This window comes from Manis pentadactyla, chromosome 15, assembly GCF_030020395.1.
Source record: "Manis pentadactyla isolate mManPen7 chromosome 15, mManPen7.hap1, whole genome shotgun sequence".
Classification (NCBI taxonomy): Eukaryota; Metazoa; Chordata; class Mammalia; order Pholidota; family Manidae; genus Manis; species Manis pentadactyla.
This window is the reverse complement of record NC_080033.1, coordinates 18,352,980-18,370,718: the sequence shown is the minus strand read 5'-3', so window position 1 is coordinate 18,370,718 and position 17,739 is coordinate 18,352,980. Positions and strand designations below refer to the sequence as shown.

General features: G+C 48.7%; 1 pseudogene; it reads left to right on the top strand.

The window, feature by feature from the left end:
• The first annotated feature begins 840 nt into the window (after positions 1–840).
• On the top strand, positions 841–17,498 carry LOC130681068 (zinc finger protein 541-like; annotated as a pseudogene).
• The last annotated feature ends 241 nt before the right edge of the window (positions 17,499–17,739 follow it).

Below are 17,739 nucleotides of genomic sequence, written 5' to 3'. Positions count from 1 at the left end.
CCAGGGCCGCCCTTTGGAGAAGGGCTCTGTCATTTATCAGCATGCCCCATGCGCCGCATTATTAGGACTGTCCGGAGTAGGGCTGCTGGGAACACGGAGGGTATTTACTCATCTGTTTATGTTATTAATATAGATATAAGTATGACATAAACATAGGACATATTTGTATTCATTTATTTTATAGGAGGCACGTTTGACTGTTTTCTAGAATGTTCTGTTTGGGCATCTGTAAATTGTATTTTTTCCTGTGGGGGGTTTCAGGCAGCTGTCTCCTTATAGGAATTCTATGATAGGGGAAAGACTCCTTTGTTAAAGGCAGGATGCTCCCCAAATGAGCTTTTCCTCAAATGTATTCTGCAAAATTGGTTCTTGAGGGCACTAAGAGGAACTATTTCAAAAAACAGTTCTGTGGGCAACTATGTTTCAGAGACATGGCAGGTTAAGCAGATGACCCTCTATCTATCTACCTGCTATGTGGCTGTTACATTTGCTCCCATGAACCTCCAAGAAGCACATGGTGCTCTGTCGGGACTGACTTGCCAGCGGAGCCCACGTCCTCGGGGAGCCACTCTGGAGGGCTGGTGTTCCTTGGGAACCCATTCTGGGGAACTCTGGCCTGGCTTCTGTTGATTTTTCTCTCAGATAAGGGGTTTGCTTAACGGTGAGGGAGAGAGGCACCCCTTCCAGATGCTTAGACCGTAGCTGGGGGCTGAGTACAGGCTCTGAACTGTGGTTCTGAGCTCCACTGCCCCTTGGGAGCACTGTGGGGGGAGTCAGGCTCGGGACCCTGCAGTGGGAGGCTGAGCCCCAGTAACCTCTGACTCCCTTCTCGTGTGTGACTCCAGGACTACGCACATGCTCACCCACCAGAAGACCAAGCCCTTTGCGTGCAGGGAGCAGGGCTGCAGCAAGAGCTACTGTGATGACCGCTCCCTGCGCCAGCACTACGAGGTCCAGCACGGCTTGTGCATCCTGAAGGAGGCCCCCCTTGAGGAAGAAGCTTGTGGGGACTCCTCTCCTGCCCACGAGGTGGCCGGCCAGCCTGCTGCGGATGGCCTGCGGTCCCTGGTGCCTCCAGAAGCCAGGTCCCCAGGCCCCCTTTTGCCCAACCGAGAGCCCCTGCGCTCTATTGTAAGCAGCATGGTCCACCAGGAGATCTCATCTTCCGGCCCGGTCCTGGCCGGGCCCTCAGATGACAGGGAAGGGAAAAACACAGCCTGTCCCTCCCCACCCTCACTGGGGCCCTACCCCTGCACCCCAGCGGCCCCAGGGACCCTGGGCAGTGATGTTCCTGAGGAGTGTCACCCCCTGTGGAAGGAGCCCGCCACTGGGTTCACAGCCATTCACTCCAGGGTAGCAGAGGATGGTGGTCCAGACCCAGCTGAGTCGGAGCGGCCGCCCCAGCTACCGCCCACCCTGGAGAGCGGGCAGGAGGGTGGGACCCTGCCGGCTGGCCTGCCTCTCTTCCAAGGCCAGGCAGCACCTGCCATTGCTGAGCCTTCAAACCACAACTTCCAGTGGCTCCAGAACCTCCCAGGCTGCCCCGAGAGCGAAGGGGATGATGTGTTTGCCATCCAGAAGCCTACTTCCGTGTCCTCTCAGGAGGGCTCCAAGTCTGGGCCCAGGCCCAGCAGCACCTCCCTGATGGGGGAGCCCTCGCCCAGCGGTGGCCCCAGTCTGGAGGATGCACTGCCCTTCCCCCCCACACTCCTGAAGGCACCTGGGGAGGCCTCAGGCGGCCCTGGATATGCTGGCGAGGAAGGGGACACCAGGGCTTCCAAGAAGAGCGATTCTGACAGCGACTCCTGCTCACGGCAGCACGTGGAGGAGCCCAGCCTCCAGGCGGCCCTGAAGCTGAGTGGGCTGTCCTCTGACAACACGACGCTGCTCTCCGGGCAGTTGTTCCTGAAGTCGGAGGAGTGTCTGGTGAGTCAAGGGCAGATGCAGGTGTTCCAGATGATCACCAAGTCCCAGTGGATCATCTCTGGACCCCAGGTGGCTGTGGCCTCCCCCAGCATGCTGTGCCTGAGGGCAAGCAGGCTGCACTGAAGCCACTTCAGGGGCCGCGGCCACACCAGCCCCCACCACTGGCACCCACAGTTGACTCCTTCCATCCTGGTCCTGCAAACCCAGAGCCAGAGGGATCCCCGCCCCACAAGAGAAAAACCACGCCCGCCTTCCCCAGGGAGGCCTTGCCCAGCAGCAATAGACAGGACCCGAAGGGAGGACCAAATGTGGCTCCTGTACCATGGGAACCCCCTGGGAATGCAGATGTCTCCTCTCTGGCCAAGCAGCTGAGATCCACGAAAGGGCCCTTAGACCTGGGGGACATCCTCCCCACAGGGGGCCCATGGCCGACCCAGCTAGGTGGGGACAATCCTGCCGGAGCCCAGCTCCCAGGGAAGCAGGCCCAGGTGGAGAATGGCCTGGCCTTGGGGGCCATGAAAGGTGCAAAGGGCCTGGCCTGCTCCCAGGGCAGAGGCCACAGGCTCTTCTCTGGCAACATGTGGGCCCAATGTTTCTTGGACTTCCAGAAGGAGAAGGTGAAAATGGATACGCGCTGTGAGGCCTCTCCCAGCCAGGTGGCCATGGCCTCCTTCTCATCGGCCGGGCCTTCAGTGGACACCCCGCAGGACTCAAAGTCCAAGCTGACGATATCCAACAGGATCCAGGTACCTGACTTTATGCTGTGAGATGAGTGACTCACTCATCACTTGGTTCTGAATTTCTGAGTGTCCAGACATTTTATTTAGTGCCCGTGAGTCCTCAGACCCAGTTTTACAGAGGGGAAGTGAAGGTTCAGAGAGATCATGGCCCCCCACCAACCTTCCCCGCAAAAAAGCCAGGATGAAGGCTTTGCAAAGTTGCTGGGATGCCCCGTGTCACCTTTCCTCACTGAGTTTTTTCTGCTTGTTATCCTCTTGTCCTTCTCTTCCTTCTGGGTTTGCCCCCTCAAACTCTTCAGAGGATATAAAGGTAGAGTTCCTTCCCCCTCAGTATTCCTGCATGAGATGCCATTTATGGCTGTGGGGCAGGGGTGACCACATGTGTAAGCACTTGTGCAGCATTAGCCTGGTTCCTTCCCAGGTGGTGGCCACGAGGACCTGGGCACCAGGTGGTCAACCGCTTCTCTTTGCGACGTGCTCAGGTCTAGCACCCGACAGCTGTATCCTCTTTGTTTTTAAACAGCTTTAATATTCATATGCCATCTAATTGACCATTTTAAATCACACCATCTGGTGATCTTTAGTAGTACTAACAAAGGTTGTGCACCATTACCACTTTTTCCACAACATTTTTCATCAACCCAGAAATTAACCCCACACCCTTAGTTGTACCCCCAGGTCTCCCCATAACCTCCCAGCCCCTGGCACCGTGAATCTACCCCTGTCTCTATGGATTTGCCTACTCTGGACACTTCATATAATTGAAATCATACACTGTGGCCTTTAATGTCTGCCTTCTTCCACTCAGCATAATGTTTTCAAACTTCATTCATGTTGTAGCATATGCCACGCTTCGCTCCTTTTTATGTATGAATAATACTCCATTGTGTGGATACATCACATTTTGTTTATTCATCAGTTGATGGCCATTTGGGTTGTTTCCACGTCTTGGCCATCGTGAATAGTGCTTCTGTGAGCATTCATACAAGTTTTTGTGGGGACATACATTTTCATTTCTCTTGGGAATGACCTAGGGGTGGGATTATCAGTTCATGGGGTAGCTCTGTGCTTAACCATCTGAGAAGCTGCCAGGCTTTTCCAAAGCAGTTGCAGCCTTTCACATCCCTATCCTCGGTGGACGAGGGCTCTGATTTCTCCACAGCCTCATCAGCACTTGCTATTGTCCAATTTTTTTTTTTTACCATAGCCATTCTAGTGGGTGTGAGGTGCTGCCTCATCATGGTCTGACTCACGAGGCTCTAATGGCTGATGGTGCTGAGCATCTTTTCATGTGCTTATCAGCCATTCATGTCTTCTTTGGTTTGGTGTCTGTTCATATCCTTTGCCCATTTTTGAACTGGGTTATTTGACTTTTGTTAGACTGTAAGAGTTCTTTATGTATTGTACATACAAGGCCCTTATGAGATGTATAACGTGTAATGACTTTCTCCCATTCTGTGGGTTCTTACTTTCTTGATGGTGTCCCTTGATGCAGGGAAGTTTTAAGTTTTGATAAGTCCAGTTTGTTCTCTTTCTGTGTCATCCAAGAAAGCATGGCCTAATCCAAGGTCATGGAGTCACACCTGTGTTTTCTTCTCGGCACCTTGTAGTTTTAGTTCTTGCATTTGCCTCGTTTTTGATATGTCGGCTCAGATGTATTTTCTTCTTCAGGATGGAAATACCTACCGGCTCCCCGATCCAGTGAAGGAGGAGAGCATGGCAGCAGGTGGATGGTAAGTTCGGAAGCCCCTCCCTGCCAGGCCTGGGGGCTCAACCCATCAGGAGTCCTCTGGGGGCTTTTATGTGCTGGCCTTGGGCGAGTGAGCTCTGGATGCTTCAGCCCTGAAGAGGTACATGCCAGGCCACGAAGGAAGGGGGTATCGTCTCCATTTCTGGGGATTCATCGAGAGTTGTCAGTGGATCAGACTTAAAAGAAAAAAAAGAAAAAAACAGAGGATACAGGGGTGGAGTCCCTTTCCCCAGTTCTTCCCCCCTGGTGTGTCTCTCCATAGTATGCAGCAAAATGGAGGCCCTGCAGACTGGGCAGAGCCAAGGAGCACGTATGTCTGCAAGAATTGCAGCCAGATGTTTTATACAGAGGAAAGGCTGATCAGCCATATGTGTTTTACCAACGACCAGTGGCTGCCACCTCGAGGGAACCAGGACCAGCAGGTGAAGGGGCGCGCGCAGTAGGTTCTGTGCTCGCAGGGCGCTCACAGGCTTTGGGGGAGGGAGTCAGTGGCTGGGTGTCATGGTCTCAGGATGGAGGCGTCCTCCTGGGGAAGCCTGGGCAGGGACCAGGGGTCAGGCTGCGCTGCTCTGGGGGGCAGGCCCGTGCTTGAGCCTGGAGCAGCCTCTCTGCCACCTGCCTACAGTTCCTCTTACGCTGCCATCTCTTCCTGTGTTTAGGTGTCAGGCACAGAGTTTTTCAAGCCTCTGAGTCAGGCGCTGAGGGTGGAGGTGGAGGCACAGGGCCCCCCAGGAGCCATGAAGCCCCCAGACAGCATGAGCACAGCTCCTCTGGGGATGCCTCTGGGCCTAGTGAGCTGGCGCCTGGGAAGCACAGCCAAGGTGGGTGCTGGTTGGTCCACTTTCTTCCCACTGCTTCCTGCACAACTTGCCAGTGGAAGCCACGGGCAGAGCCCAAACCAGATGCCACAAAAAATCTTCTCTCCAGAACAGCTTAGCTTGCACATTCATTCATTCATTCACCTTCTGTGCCGGCGCTGTGGGGACAGTACTGGGGACACCTTGGTGACAGGGATGGCCCCAGCCAGGCCTCCTGGGGCTCCCAGTCCATGCGAGTAGATGGACCCATGCCAGGCAGTGAGGACTCAGACTGGGCTGGGCTAGGAGGGGGAGCAGAGGGACTGAGGGGACACCAGAGACCCTGCCTGAGGAGGTCAAGGGGGACATCCTGGAGGAGGGGGTCAGAGTTGAGACCTGGAGGATGAGGAGCAGTAAGACTGGCAGAAAGAGGGGAGATTGTGTGCAGGTGGGTAAGAGATGTAAGTTCATGGGATCAGCCATTGCAGCCTGGACTGGAGGGCCCCACCAGGAGAAGCCCCCTCCAGGCGGGGCAACAGGTTGCATAGATCCACTTGTCCATCTCATGGAGCTGTGGTCATTTTTCATTTTGTCATGCTGTTGCACTGCATCTCAGGCCCCATCTCTAAGTGCCAGTCATTGTACCAACTTGACCCTGGCCTCATACATCTCCAAAACCCTTTGTATCAGGGCCTCTCCTTGTGGGGGTGGGCACATGAGGAAGCTTCCGGCATCATCCATCCAGGCCGAGAATCCGGGGTCTGGCTCGGGCGTGGTGGCCATGCTCGGCTCCCTTGCTGAGCCCGGCTCAGACAGGGGTGTTGGGTGTTACGTTTCCCTCTGGCTCTGTGGGCAGTGCCCTTGCCGGTGCTCACACCCGCTTGAAGACTGAGCTGTGCACAAGTGGCCCCAAGTCACCCACCTGTGGCTTTGAATTCTCTTCTCCAGGGACAGGACAGAGACCAGGAGAAGAGAGATGGAGAGGAGACCAGCCAGCCCAGAAAGCGGAGAAAGCGCCCCCGGCCCAAGGCATCATTCCCACCTCCCGCCCCTTCTGCCTCTGGGGGGCCGGGCCCTGAAGAAGGCCACCAGAGCTGCCTGCAGTCTCCGGTGCTCCTGGTGGACCACTCCCTGCAGGGACTGTGCCCGCACTCTCCCGATACACCACCCCTGGTGCTCAGCCCCATCCGGGAGGAGTCTGGGCTGGATTCCAGCACTCTCTGTTCCATGTCCACTCAGGCTGGTCCTGACAAACTCATCAGCAGGAAGCTTGGTGAGTGAGGCTGGGGCCCGTCATCTCTGACCATCACACGGCAGGCCTGCGATGGGCCAGATCCACCTCGATGTGTAGCATTTGGTCCAGGTGTTCTCTCTGGCCTGTGGCTGTGTCTGGCCTGGGTGACCCATGGCTGCTCAGAGGTATCCCAGGACCATGTGGAACCAGCAGCCTTCTAGGTGCTGAGAATTTTACAGGCAGAAGGAAAATATAGAGGCCATTTAGCCTGACCACCCTTCTGCCTGTCCTTTTGAAAAATTTTGTTAGCAGCTTTATTGGTACATAATTCACATACCATATGAATCACCCATTAAAGTATACAATGTGTTTTAGTAAATTCAGAGTTGTGCATCCATCGCACTATGTAATTTTAGAGCAATTTCATCACCCCAGAAGCAGCACTGTATCCATTAGCAGTCATACACCCCCCACTGCCCCCGTCTCCCCAGCCCTGGGCAACCATTAATCATCTCTAATTATCATGGACACACTTACTCTGGACATTGCATGTAATTGGAATCATACAGTATGCGACATTTGTTGTTTAGTTTATTCATTTAGCATAATGTTCTCAAAGTTCATCCATGGTACAGCGTATACAGTGCTTCAATCCTTTTTATGGCTGAATAATATTCCGTTGTGTGGATACACAACATTTTATCCATTTATAGCTGATGGGTATTTGGGCTGTTTCCATCTTTTAATGGTTGTGAATAATGCTGTTATGAACATTCACATACAAGTTTTTGTTGGACAAAGGCTTTCATTTCTCTTGAGCTTATGCCTAGGAGTGGAATTGCTGGGTCACAGGGTAACTATGTTTAACAGTTGAAGGAACTGCCAGACTGTTTTCCAAAATGGCTGAGCCATGGGAATAAATTTCCATGCACGTTGCACGCAAGTTCCAATTTTCCACATCCTTATCAACGATTCTTACCTTTTTCAATTATAACTCTCCTAGTGGGCATAAGATATCTCATTGTGGTTTTGATGTGTATTTCTCCAATGGCTAATGATGTTGATATCTTCCCATGTGCTTATTGTCCATTTGTGTATTTTCTCAGAAATGTCTATTCAGATCCTTTGCCCCTTTTTAAAATCGAGTTATTATCTTTGTATTACTGAGTTGTAAGAGCTCCCTTTATATTCTGTATGCAAGTCCCTTATTAGATATATGATTTGGGAATTCTCTCCTGTATCATGTCTTGTATTTTCATTTTATTTATGGCATTTATGGTACAAGAGTTTTTATTTTTTGTCACTTGTGCTTTTGGTGTTGTATCTACGGTTTTGCCTGACCAAAAGTCACTTTAAGTCAGTTAAGAAAAGAGAAGAAATATGCAATTATGCTGACTTTTGCTCCTTTTTCTTCTAAGAGTTTTATGATTTTAACTTTTACATTTAGGTCTTGGATCAATTTTAACTTACCTTTTCTATATTATGTGAGATAGGAGTCTAACTTCATTCTTTTCTGTTGGGATATCAGTTGTTCCAGCACCGCTTGTTAAAGAGATTATTCTTTCCCCCATTGAGCTGGTGTGGCACCTTTGTGGAAATCAACTGACCATAGTGATTTTAGATTTTTCTTCTTTTTTAATACAGACAGTTACAGCTATAAGTTCACTTGGAGCATTGCATTAGCCACATTCCATAAGTTTTAGTATGTTATGTTCTTCTTTCCTTTATCTCAAAATATTTCCTAATTTCTCTTTTGATTTCTTCTTAAATACACTGATTATTGAGGAGTGTGTTGTTTTATTTCCACATATTTGTGAATTTTCCAAATTGTCTCCTTTTATTGATTTCTAATGTAATTCTACTGCAGTCAGAGAACATGCTTTGTATTAAGTTGGTCCTTTCAAATTTATTGAGACATGTTTTATGAGCTACAATATGTTCTGTCCTGAAGAATGTCCCATGTGCACTTGAGAAGAATATATTCTACTGATGTTGTGTGGAACGCACCAAAAATGTTACTATGTCTTGTTTCATTCTGTGTGGTTGTCCTATCCATTACTGCAAGTACTGACATCTCCAACTATTGTTTTGAATTGTGTATTTCATACTCAATTGTGTCAGTTTCTGCTTCATGTATTTTTGGACTCTGTTTTTAGGTGCATATATGCTTATAATTGTCATAACATCCTGATGAAGTGATGGTTTTTCTCATGATATGACTACAATGTTATTTATCATCACTGCAATAATTTTATCATAATCTCTATGTTTTTTTTGTTTTAAAGTCTAATTAGCCTAACAGTACCATTCTGCCTCTTTTAAGGTTGTTTACTTGGTATATATTTTCTGACTTTGTATTTTCAAACTGCTTGTGTTTTTTAAAATAAACCATGTTTCCTATAGATAATATTAGTTGGATCATACATTTTTTATCTAATGTGACAAACCGTGCATTTTGATTGGTTTATTCAATCCGGTGTCATTTAATGTTACATTGATATAGGGAGGTTTACATTTGCCATTATGCATTTCCTTTTCTGAATGTACCTTGCCTTTTCCTCCTAATATTCCTCTATTCTGGCTTACTTATGTATTAAGTATTTTCTATTGTAACATTTTAATTCCTTTATCTTTTCATGTTTTTCTTAATCCTTCCTTAGTGGTTCCTATATGATGTAAAATTACATCTTAATGTCATCAGAATCTGTTCAGATGTATAATAACTTACAGTGAAATACAGAGATGCTACTCCTATGGAGCTCAATTTCTCCTAACCCTTTGGCTTTTATTATTTATATATGTACATTATATATGTATGTGTGTGGGTGTATAAACCCAGCAATACATTAATTCTTACATTATATGAATTTGTATTATGGAACCAAAACTGAGGGAATAAAGGAAAGCAAGCATTCTTTATACAGTTTGTTATATAACATTTTTAGTTACCATTTCTCATCTCTTCATTTATTCCTGTGGATTTGAGTTACTGTATGGAGTGTTATTTCTTTACTCCAATGCGTCTCCCCTTTGTTGTGCTGTTGTTGTCATATATATGTTTATAAATTACAGGCCTATAACAGTAGTGTTTTATGCAATTACTTTTTAAGTCAATTAAGAAAAGAGAAAAAAATGCAATTATACTGACTTTTATAATTACCTATAGAAGTACATTTACCAGTGTTTTTTGTTTGTTTGGATTCAGATTACTATCTCATGTCATTTTCTTTTTCAGTCTGAAGAACTTCCTGTAGTATTTATTTTCATTGTGGAGGTGTAATTCACATGTCATACAATTCATCCTGTTAAAATGCCCAATACAGTGGTGGTTGGTATATTCACAGAGCTGTGCCACCGTTGCTACCATCAATTTTCAGATATTTTCATCATGTCCCAAGGGAGCCCTGTCCCCAGCCGTAGGTAACCACGAATCTACTTTCTGTCCTGTAGGCTCGGCTCTTCTGGACATTTCATATAAGTGGGAATCATACAATGTGTGCTTCTTTGTGTTTTCTTCCAGTTAGCATGAAAACTTAAGGTTTCACCCATGTTGTGTATATCAGAACTTCATTTCTTTTCATGGCTGAATAATTCTCTCCCTTTAATGTTCCTTGTAAGACATGTCTGCTAGCAACAAGTTTCCTCAGTTTTTATTTACCTAAGGATGTCTTTTTTCACCTTCATTTGTGAAAGGTAATTTGCTGGATATAAGATTCTTGTTTGAGTTTTTACTTCCAGCAATGAGAACATGTTGTACCCACTGCCTTCCAATTGCTATCATGTCCGATGAGAAGTCAGCTGTTAATCTTACTGGAGTGTACATGTATATCACGTTATTTTTCTCTTTTTTCCTTCAAGATCTTTATCTTTGGCTTTCAGTATTTTGCCTATGATGTGCCCAGACGGAGAGCTCTTTGTGTTTATGCTACTTGGAGTTTATAGAGTTTCTTGGATGTATGTATTGTTTTTTCATCACATTTTGTGCATTTTCTGCCATTAAATACTTTAAATATTTTTCTGTTCCTTTCTCCACTCCTCCTTGTATTCCCATTGCATGTGTTGCTGCACTTATTGATGCCCCACATTTCTCTGTGGCTCTTCGCTTTCCTTCATTCATTAATTTTTCTCTCTGTTCTTCAAAATCCATAATCTCCATGGATCTCGCTTTAAGTTGGCTGCTGGTTACCTCCGCCAGCTCAAATCTACATTTTGGTTATTGTTCTTAACTCCAAGATTTCCATTTGGTTCGAAAGAAAAACAATTTCTACCTCTTAATAGTATTCTCTCTTTGATGAGTATTTTTCATTGTACCTTTCTTTAGCTCTTTAGGCATGAGAGCTGGGAGGAGAGGGACCCCCTGTGTCCCTGGCTGCACCTCCCTGGAGTAGAGCCCTCCAAGTATAGCTTCTGATACACAGTGCATGGGGTTGGTAGGTAAGGGAAAAAGTCATGGCTCAGGTGCCACAAACTCACTATTCTTACCGACATTTACTCAGTTGTCCTGAATGAATATTTCTTAAAATGCTGTATAACTTTAGGATAACTTCTGGAGACTTTAACTGCTTTTAAAATAAGTTTTACCTGTTAATTTGTTTCTTTACTCTTTGCATTTTCAGAAGTCCTAGTCCTATTCCTCATGATCTTTTTAACAATTATTGTTGTGACAAGAAGAGTGAACATAAGACCTACCCTCTAACAAATCTTTTAAGTGTTCAATATAGTATTGTTTGTAGTGCCATACAGCAGATCTCTAGACTTTATTCATCTGGCTTAACTGAGACTTTACATTCCTTGGTTAGTAACACCCCATTTCCCACAACCCTAAACCTAGACACCACCATTCCACTCTTTTTATATGGATTTGACTATTTTAGATACTATATGTTAAGTTGCATTCATGCAGTATTTCTCTTTCTGTGACTGGCTTATTTCATTTAATATTCTCAAGGGGTTCATCCACATTGTTGCATATTGCAAAATTTCCTTTTTTCAATGCTAAATAGGATTCCATTGTATGTATAAACCACATATTCTTTCCCCATTCATATGTCGATGGGCATCTTGGTTGTTTCGACATCTTAGCTATTGTGAATCACGTTGCAGTGAACATGGGAGTGCAGGTGTCTCTTTGAGAGCCTGATTTCAGTCCTTCTGGGTCAGTACCCACAAGTGGGGTTGCTGGATCATACGGTAGTTCTGTTGTTAGTGTTCTGAGGGAGCTCCCGACCTTGCAATCTTGGAAACCCTGCTTTCAGCTGCTCTACAAAGGCAGGCAGAAGGTGACCCTGCATCACTTCCAGTCCGTGTTCTTGAAGCTTTCTGTGGCATGTTTTCTAGATCTAGTGAATGACTCTTCTGGCATCTGTGCATTCGAGGATGACACGGAGCTCAGCACTGAACCGTGAGTTGGAACAGACTTAGAACCTGGGGGTCCTACCAAAGTGGGGATATTCTTACCCTCCTTGTGTTCCCCCAGAGCTCCTTCCTCACAGGGGCGTTAGCTTCTCTCTGGGAGAGAAGTGGTAGATTTCTCTGGGTGTATGTGGGAATTCCTCCAATGTTCCTTCTTTCTGGGCATCCCATAGTTGGGCCCATGGGGACAAATGCCCAGGACCCTGGGGATATAGGTAGAACTGTTGATGGCACATGTGAGGCTTGAGTATCCATGGAATGTGACTAGAGGGATGTAGCCATGGATTTAGAAGCATGCCAGGCATCAGCATACACCTCCCCTGTCCTGGACCCCTAGAGGGGTACCTGAGGGAGAAACGTGGTGATAAGGAAAATTGGAGGAAGGGAGTGTAGCTGGATGGTATCCAGAACACTTGTCCATGTCTGTCCAGGGTGACGAATACTCAGCAGATGCATCTGGGAGATGACAGACGTTTCCACAGAGCAGGGTTGTGGCCTGAGTGTAGGGCACGTCACACATCTCCGTCTTATTTTCCATCTTAGTCATATGTGCATGTCTTGTGTGTGGCCTCATTTCAGACACATCAGGATAGGAGGCGAGTTTCAGGCCGAGATCCCGGAGCTCCTGGAGCGCCCTCCAGCTGAGACCGGTGAAGATGGAGCTTCTCTCGTCTGGAAGCCATGGGACGATTTGTCAAGCAATCCAGAACCACAGGATAGAGGTGGCTGAGACATGGGGGTCAAATTCCCAAGGGTAACCCCCTTTCCCTCTTCTCCAAGGAGTTCCTCCTCTCAGTTCTCACCTGGACCAAGAAGCAGTATTCCTGGGTGGGGTAGCAGGCTGTGGGACCAGGACTTCTCCCGCCCCCCATTCTCCTCATGCAGTAACCAGCCAGGCCATCCTGAGCAGGTGCCAGGAGAAGGTTTTCTGCCCTTCCTCCCTGTCCTTCAAATGCCTGCTTTTCAGGGAGCTGTGACGGAGACAGGGACAAGAGCCCCTCCCTGTGCTTTTGGGGACATCTCCTCCCCGGCATTCACTGACTCCCTGTGTCTCCCATCTCTCTCGCTCGGCTGGGGACGTTTGCTGGGAACAGTGACTGAACTCTGCAACTTGGCCTGCTCCAGCACCATGCCAGGAGGGGGCACCAACCTGGAGCTCGCTCTGCACTGCCTGCACGAGGCCCAGGGTGAAGTTCCGGTGAGCTGGAGGCAGGGGCGGGCTTGGCGGGTCCCTGGGAAGCCCCTGCCCTGCTGAGGCTGGGGATCTGTTGCATGTAACGTGCCATCTGTGGGCTTTGCGGCTCATGAAAACTGAGAAAGTCCACCCATCCTTTTCCCCAGTGGCTGTGGGGTTGATGTTCTTGTCAGTTGTAGGGCAAGTGTGTAGATGGGGCCCAGTTAGTCAGTTATTTACCTGGAGCAGCAGCAGAGCACCAGGTTTCTCCGAGATCGCAGGGGCAGGGGAAGTGGAGCCGAGTAGACTGACTCAGGTCCTGCACTGATCTGGTTTATTGATGGAGCTTTATCTTTTTAATTTAAAACCCATGTACGAAAACCCCCGATGCAACAAAAATATCTGCTTCCTCCAAGGACCCGCTTCACCATCCTGAAGTTTAGAAAATAAAAAGTCCCACTCTGAGTAGTGGGAAGGGAGGTCAAGTCACCTGAGTTAGGGCCCCAGGTGTCAGTGTTGGCAACTGTACTGTTCCTCAGGTTGCAAGGCAGTGGGCGGCGCAGAGTAGGTGCTCAGCCAAGGAACCAGCACATGTTTGTTGGCCCTCATGAGTGTCGTGGCCCTGGGTCACGGCTGGCTTTGAGTCCCCCCTTGGACTAATGCTCTGCCTCCACCATTTTTGAAATTAACAAATTTTCTTAAAGGGGCCTGCGTTTTCATTGTGTGCTGGGCCCTACAGGTTCCACGGCCAGGCCCGATCGGGTTTGCACTGGTGAACGAGACAAAATCCTTCTCTGTGGGGCTTACGTTTTAATTTTAGGACAGTCAAAGGGAAATCTGTTTTCAAAAATTGTTAGTGGTTAGTGCTATGAATAAAATACAATGGGGCGTGGCACAGGCAGGGCTCCTACAAATGCCAGTCCTTGACGAAGGAAGGAGCTGGTGCCGGAATAAATCCACACGCTGCTTCCTTCATCAAGAAAACAATACTGAGAAAAACACAAGCTGCACTCAGCAGTATGCGTAGTGACGGAGCTGGCATGTCCACTGTAGTTCACAGGCTGTGGCCAGTCCACGGCCCCACCACGCGCTGAGTAGCCGTGGAGCGAGGGAGGCCTTAGGGATGGCCTGTCAGTGCTTTTCAAATGAATGAAAGAATGAAGGCAGGCCTCCACCTCACCTTCCCTCCCTCAGAAAGTAGCCTGCTTTCCTTCCTGCTCCAGGTGGCCCTAGAGACCCTCTTACTCAGCGGACCCCAGAAGCCACCGAGTCACCCACTGGCTGATTATCACTACGCAGGTACTGGAGCGAGGCTGCGGGGGTGGGTGTGCCCGGCTAGTACCCGGGAGCCAGTCAGTCTCAGCGGCAGGCTCTGCTTGTGCCTCTGGGTGTTCTCTTGGGGCCCTCCTTCTCCTGCCTTTCCAGAAGGGCCTTTCCTCTCCAGGGGACCTCAGGGGGTGCCTGTCTCTCCTGGCTGGGTCCTCCCTTCCCCCTTCCAGTGGTTCCCTCACCGTCTGTGCCCAGCCAGGAAAGGGATCCCCTGGCCAGGGAGAGGTGAAGGCGGGCTCAGATGCAGTGGCTGAGCACCCCAGCCTGGGAGTCAGGCAACTGGGGGTTGCTGCCTCCCATTGGCAAGTCTGTTAACCAATGGAAGCCTTGATATTGCATCTGTAAAGTGGGGATAGTACTGATCCCAACCTGCTAAGGTTTTTCTAAGGATTGTATGAGATAAAACAGAATTCTTGGCACATACTTGGTACTTGGTAATGACAGCTTTAAAAAGGGCAGGCTGCATTTCAGCCATGGCTGCGGCCGCAGAACTGTCCTTCTCCCTCCTGTTTCTCCGATAGGTTCAGACGTCTGGACCCCCACAGAGAAGGAGCTGTTTAATAAGGCATTCCAGGCTCATAAGAACAACTTTTCCTTGATACACCAGATGGTAAGGTGTACGTGGGTGGGCTGGTGTAGACAAGGCCTCATCTCACACCGCTGAGCTGAGCTAGAGCTGGAGGGCCTATCCGGGTGACACGCTGTTCACACTGTAAACTGCTTGTAGTTTATAAAGCCATTGATGTGAACAACTCCAGACAGTACAGAAATGCCATCACGTGCTCAAAGCCCTCCGCACCCATCCCCGTCGTCCTACTTCTGAATGATGACCTCTGACTTTGGCTGGGCACCTCAGGCATTTCTTTCCCTGTTCAGATCTTACGTGCATATACACATGTATTTAGAAAAGGATGTGAACATACTATACTTAATGTCTGCTGATGTTTTTTGTTCTTTTAACTTGATACACACAAAACTGCACGTAACCAAAATGTAAGATTTGATGTTTTGACATATTTATACCTGCAAAACCATCACCATGATCAAGATAAGAAACACATTCATCACCCCCAAAAGGTTCCTCCTGCCCCCGTGATAAATCCCTTTTTCCTACCACCCCTGTCCCTAATCACCTCCTTATCTTCTTTCTGTCACTATAAGTAAGTTTGCATTTTCCAGTGTTTTCTATCAATCCTGCAGCATGTGCACTGCTTGTCTGCCTTGTGTGGCTTCTTACACTCAGCATCACTATTTTGAGGTCCATCCATGTTATTGTGTGGACCCTTTTTCTTGCTGAGGAGTATTCCATTGTGTGGATGTAACACAGTTTGTTTAATCATTCACCTATTGAGGGACATCTGCGTGGTTTCCAGGTATCTGCAATTATAAATAAAGCTGCTGTGAACATTCACATTCAAATCTCTACATGACCAAGTACTGTTGGTGGCAGGGAGGGTGGTAAATACTTAGGAAAGGAATGAGTGGCTCACATGATAGGTGTACACTGAACTTTTTAAAGAAAGTGCCTTTTCATCTACTTCTTCCAGGTGGTTCTTTACCCAGTTTTGGGCCACCTCATATGCATATGCTGGTCAGCACATTGCTGAACGCTCGAGGGGAGCACCCCCCAGATCTGTGGAAGTTTCCTCTGTGCAGCTCTCTTCCCTGTCCTGCCTTGTCCTGTGAACTCTCACCGCCTTGTTCTCCCAGAACCCTCCCTCCCATCTCAGCTCAGGAAGGCCACCGGGCTCTGCCTGGACCCCTCTCCCCAGACCATGGCCTGGAAACTCACTCAGGGTGTAGTGTGTAGGGACAGTGGGGGCTTATTTTCTGTCTCTCAGAAAGACTTGTTCTTGGCTTGCCTAGTGTCTCACCAAACATCATTTCAGACATTTTGACTGTTTCTTCTCATTGTTTTCAATGGGAAGGTCAGTGTAGCTCCTGCTGCTCCATCTTGTTTGGAAGCAGAAGTCCAAGTTCTTTTTTTTTCTTCTAACATAGTGATATCTCTTAGGCAGAGGATTTACTACTCTGGCTCCTAGTCTTTGAAGATATACAGAGCTGAAAAATCACATGGAGAAAGTATTTTCTGAAGTGAGCCCCACATCTTAAATGGCCAATTTAATTTTCCTGAGAAATAGCCTTCCTAGAGCAATTAAACTTTCCTGTTCTGCTTTGTTTTTACAGAAGTTATTATTAATGGGGTCCATTCTTAGTGGGGGGAGAGCACATGTTGGAGTCTGAATGCCCAAGGATCCGACTGTGCCCTCAAAACCCCCTCCTCCTCTCGTGGGCCGCCTACCTCTGCACTGCAGGGCTCTGCCTGGCTGTTGCAAAGGCTTTGTGGTACCTGCTGATGAGGGCATCCTGCTGCAGGCAGTCCCAGTTGGTAAATGCAGAGCCATTAGGCCTGATGTCACAGTGAGCACCTGTGTAGGGAGCCCTCGTGTACACCTTCCCATAGGGAAGGCCTCCCGGGATTGACTTGGGGCTCAGAGAATGTGCAGAGCTTGGACGGTGCTGGGTATGGCAGCTTTACCCTGAGCCCCTCATCACCAGCAGGACTCTGTGCTTCTGTGCTCCTTGTAGCCCAGGGGTGTGCCAAGCCCAACAGGAGAGACATTCCAGGAGAGCTTTCAGAAAGTGCCTAGCCCCATGGCGAGGGGGCGTGTGAGGCAGTGCCCAAAGCCCGCTGCTGTTTTCTTTCACCAGGTCCAGACAAAGACCGTGGCCCAGTGTGTAGAATATTACTACACCTGGAAAAAGAGGGTCAGGTTTACTACCTCTTCTCTGGCCCCAGGACAGAAAAAGAGGGTCAAAAGAAAGCTGGCCGAGGCAGACCCAACAGAAGCAAAGGTAGGGGATTCTGGGACAAGGGGGTCTCACTGGAGTTCAGTGCTGGTCTGAAGACCTACTGACCACCCAGGTCGGGGTGGGGAAGGGGCCCCTACAGAGGAAAGCATCACTGTCAGAAGGGTGGAAGATCGGCACCCTGATGTCATTTCTGCCCCTTCTGCAGGCCACTTGCAGCCCTAAGAAGAGACCCAACCACCATCCAACCCCTGAGTTGAAGACAGAGATGGAGAGTTGCAGGGGAGAATCCTTCATCACCGCCAACCCAACTGCTGCTCCCAAGCGGACCCCTTAGCCTCCGGGGCGTGTCCAGGGCCAAGGCACTTTTCCCTGTGGGGAGTGTGAGAGGTGGGCACCAGCCCTGTCCCCGGATGCACCCGTACAGCCTGCCCTCTGTCTCCGTGGGCCCTCAGCCCACCTTCCCCCTGCTCTGACCCGTTTCCTCTGCTGACTCTGCAGGGTGTTTGATAAGATCTGTAGTGGCAATGCCCACATGAAGCGGAACCGGCTTCAGGACCCCGTGG